At 33.6% G+C, this 4,729-nt stretch overlaps 1 protein-coding gene across 3 annotated transcripts in view; it reads left to right on the forward strand.

Annotated features, from left to right (window-relative positions):
- LOC117174442 (5-hydroxytryptamine receptor-like) overlaps positions 1 to 4,729 on the forward strand; it is a 554,399-nt gene that overhangs the window by 493,981 nt on the left and 55,689 nt on the right. The gene's annotated exons all lie outside the window — the stretch shown is intronic.

Here is a 4,729-nt window from a genome sequence, read left to right on the forward strand (position 1 = left end):
GTCAGCCCCTACATGTACACCAATTTTCAACCTTATCCGAGTCACGTAAGTTAACTGCCAAAAATTCGCACCTTTGACAGGTCGCCACAGGTGAACGCATCCGCTCATACCTGCCAGGTACGCATTTTTACGTTCCTCATCATCAGACGAACATCTCATGTGAAAATTGGCCTTATCCGTATCACGCTCCCATTTACGTTGTCAGCCCACGGTCTATAATGGCCCATATAAACATGTTGGCGTTCTCTGAACTGACACTTTGATATTAAGTAATTCTTTAAAGAAAAATTACCACTACGGTGTTTGATCTAATATTAATGTTTTATTAAAGAAGTTAATTTTCCTGGCGGACTCAGTCTCCTCAAACCTTAAAATATTTAACAAAATCAATTACCCAGTGATCACAGAACACTCAAGGTTTCAAATCCCTTCACATGGGATTACGGATACTAAAATCCCTCATTTACAACATCTAGCTTTACTACTCTCTCAGTAATAAATACTATCTATATGAATCGGTTGAAACAGTAGAAATGATGTTAATAATTTATTTAATGTTATTGTATTTCTTTTGAGTCACCTTTGAGTTTCATTGTTGACAGAATTGTTTTCATCCAATGCTTATTCTTCTTAAAACTTTCCTTTCGTTTTAAATGTTGTACCGTACCTTATCGTTTGAGTCGGTGGTGTGGGAAGTGATGAGTCGGATGACGTATTACTTCCGGATGCGTCGGTATCTATCGTTCGGTGAACGATCGTAGTCGCAGCTTCCGGAGGTTTCATCTGTTCTAATTTTTCCAAAAAACCAAAACCTTATTTTTGTTGTTCAACGCGCTTGTTGGATCGACTGTTGGACACATTATTCGGATGACAGTGATTCCTTTGCTGCCCCACGCCAGCCTGCGATTAATTAAGTAACAGATGTGCATTCACACACATAAATCAATTCATTGAATATATCAAGCGTAAAATCACATAAAGGACCCTCAGCCCACCCAAAATAAAAAAACAACGACAGGCCTGCCTCAGCACAGAAACCAAAAGATTCCCTCGAAAGTTTTAGCGCGTCTTAGTTGTGCGACTGTTGGCTCTCACACTTCGCGCAATGCACGCGTTCGGTCTTTGTACTTTCCCCACAGTTGTAGGAAAACCTTTTAAAATTAAAAGTCAAGGCATTGACAATTATAATTTGGTGAGAGTCAATTCTCTATTGTTAAAGCTTCTTCGGCTTTAGAGAATAAATTCTCATCAAGTATCTCGTGCTTCGCACTAGATTTTGTCCGACATGAGAACTGTTCTACATTATTTTTAACACAATTAAATCAAATGTATATTACATTTATTTCTGTTCCTCGGCCTGCAGTTCCTTATTCAGATATTTCAAAATGAAGTACAAATTTTATTTGCTTATTCTCAGCTACCTTGAAAAATGCGTCATCTCAATAAAGTTATATTAATACAATTCATGATGTAACGTCCATTTTCGTTTTTATTTTTTTATCTGTATCTAAAGTTAGAAAAATCTGAAAAAAATCGTAGGACTTCATTCAAACGTTCTTAACGTCCATGATTTTTTTTTTAAATGTTGTCCGGAAATTCAAAATCTACAAAATTTTCAAATATTTTTCTTTGAATTGTTCTGGGATGATTTTTTATTTTTTTTATCTAAGTATAGTCACCGAAAGAGCTATTATTGTGAATTATTTCAGTTTTATAAATTTAGGAGATCTTGTAAAAAATTAAAAGCAGCAAGATTACAATATTCATGGCGACAAAGTTTTAATGTGGATTCCTATAGGATTTTTAGCGATAAACATGAAGCCGAAAGTTGTAAATCGATACCTCAAATAGTTTTCGATTTATCGGTATTTTTAACTTTTGTTTTAATGTACATGATTTCTTAAGTTTACTTCGATTAGTCCGGGAGTGGGCAATGCTACCGTATGCAATAATATGTCCAAGGATAAAAAGGCGTTATTATTATGTATTTTGAGCCGCTGAATCCGAATAGACCCGGATTTTTCGAAAAATTGGTACGTTTTGTTTATATTGCAATTGTAACAATTTATGAAAAATTGACTTTCTCGATCTGGACAATTTTTTTCTAAAAAATATGGCCCATTTTAAGACGAAAAGGTCTCTGGTAACTTTTCGTAAAATGCATATTTTAAAAGATATACATTTTTTAAGGTCCGAAATTTGACGTTTTTCAGTAACTTTGAACGTTAACAACATTTGACCTATTCAATATTTTTGAAAATTGAAAAAACGCACTCATTCGTTAAAAGTTACTTTATAACCCGATGTAATTCAACATTAGCGCAGACCCGGCGGAGATATGATTTTCGCGACTAACAGTCAGCACTTTTCCGACGTGCCTACCGCTCTTGCGCGCCGCGCGCGTCGTAGTCACATGTGGTCGGCCGCGCACAGTCGATATTTCGGGAATGGGTTTGAATTCGAAATAAATATCAGTTTAAAAATAAGTTATTATTGATATTAACAATCTCTTTTTATTGATCGATAAGTTCCTTGCGTACGTTATTGAATAAACTATAAATTGAAATAACTCATTGCTTGGAGCTATAATGATTTTGAAAATATTTCTCAAAATACTTTATCAATCCCCCCACGAGGCATTAAAAAAGGGACAGGGGTATGATCTTACATTATTTCTGTGACCATCCTGGCGGACCCAAGGAACCAAATGGAGCCTCTTTAGAGTACCCGTAAAGACCCCATTTAGTCCCCATTCGGTTCCTTTTTAAAAAACTATAAAAAAACAGCAAGATCAACTTTTAAACTGTGGAAATGGAGATTCTACGTAAAATTTTCTATTGGAAACTGACGAAGTAACCGCAATACTTTTTTTTGCAGCGGTAAAAAGTTTTAAAAAATATATAAGATCTGTATCACCTGTTGACTGCTACTTACAGATGATCCGTTTAAAGGGTAGCAATCAACAGGCGTCATACGTATTATATTTTTTTTTCAATTTTTACCGTTGCAAAAAAAAACTATTGCAATTATTCCGTGACCTCCTATAGGGAATTTTAACGTAGAATCTGAATTTCAACAATTTAAAAGTTGATTTTGCTATTCTTTTTTTTTAGTTTTTTAAAAAGAAACCGAATCAAGACCCAATGGGGTCTTTACGGGTACTTTGTAGAGGTTCCATTCGGTTCCTTTTCTCCGCCAGGGCAGTCACAGGGATCCCTTCGATATCTCGAAAATTATGAGAGATATCGATTTAAAACTTTCAGATTCGTGTTTTTCAGCAAAAAACCCTATATGAATCCACAATAAATTGTTCTCGCCACGGATATCGTAATCTCCTCTAAAATCAGCTATTCCAACAGAAAATATACAATGATTCTTCGTGGCACTTGGATGTTTGATGCATTTATCTGATTTAGTTTTATATTTCCTGAGAATTTAATCCTTGTCACTTTCTTCATTCATCACAGAGACACATTTTGTTTTCATAAATAAACTGCTCAAAATTTCTGCCAGTCCGATGATTCTCGACAAATTTAAAACGTAACCTAAAAGTAGTACAGTACCGTCTGAAATTGTCGATACGGTCAGCGAAAGTACTATTAAAAATCACTGCTGACTTTGAAACGTGATTACTCATTCCCAAAAGAAGCGCGAAAAATTTAAAGAAACCGTTGGAAAGCTTATTAAATTACGAGTTTAATGAGTCCTAATAGAGATATTTTCAACATTTCGAAGATAATATACCACGTGAGAAGTTTTTAAAAAAGTACAATAATTTCTCTAATTTTGTACTTCGATTTCAACTTGTGGCACGGCCGCACAAACTTGAAGGTGTTTAAAAATTTTTTCAATAACTTTCCTGATTTTCAGCACGAATTAAAATTAAGAAACAAAATCTCAGAAATTCTCGGCGACCATCGCTCTCGCGGTCGACAGCATTAATCACCGACTGAAACTTGAATTTTTAGGCTTGCACATTTTTAGTTCTATCTCGAAAACTCTTGAAGGTTTTTAAAGTTTTATTTGCTTAAATTAAATATAAGACCTTAAAGACTGCGTGTTATAAATTTAAGATTTTTTCTAACAAATTTTTCTAACTTCTCAGATGGTATATTCTCCTCAAAATATTAAAAATTTCTGTATTAGAGCTCATTCGACGAGTCATTTAATATACTTTTTAAAGGTTTTTTAAAAAAGTTTTTCACTCTTTTTCGAAACGAGCAATTGCAGTATACTCAAAAAAATAAAATGTGTAACTGTGACAAATGAGGAAAGTGACAAAGATTAAACTGTCAACAAAAATTAAACTAAATCAGAAAAGTACATTAAGTTACAAAAAAATTTTATGATAGTTCCACGAATAATCATTGTATCTTTTCTGTCAGAATGTATATATACTTTATGTATATGTAGTGTATCTCATAATATATAAGTACACTTATATAATTGTATTACATGCATACATTCAGGTATCAATGGCCCTCAGAAGTTGGAATGTATGAAAGTTACTGTTTTTCATTTTTTGTTTTAACATTCCCCAGATTTAAAAATTTGCAAAAATTGACAATAATAGCTCTTTGGGTATCTTTGGCTCTTTGGTGAGGAACTGAGCTAATACGCCCGAAAATTTTCGAAAAATTCATGCATGCTGAGAATGATTAATATAAGTTCTGTGAATTTATAAAAAAAATTTGAATAATAGAAACAGAGAAGTATAAAAACGAAAATG

The sequence above is a fragment of the Belonocnema kinseyi genome, chromosome 6 (assembly GCF_010883055.1).
Source record: "Belonocnema kinseyi isolate 2016_QV_RU_SX_M_011 chromosome 6, B_treatae_v1, whole genome shotgun sequence".
Classification (NCBI taxonomy): Eukaryota; Metazoa; Arthropoda; class Insecta; order Hymenoptera; family Cynipidae; genus Belonocnema; species Belonocnema kinseyi.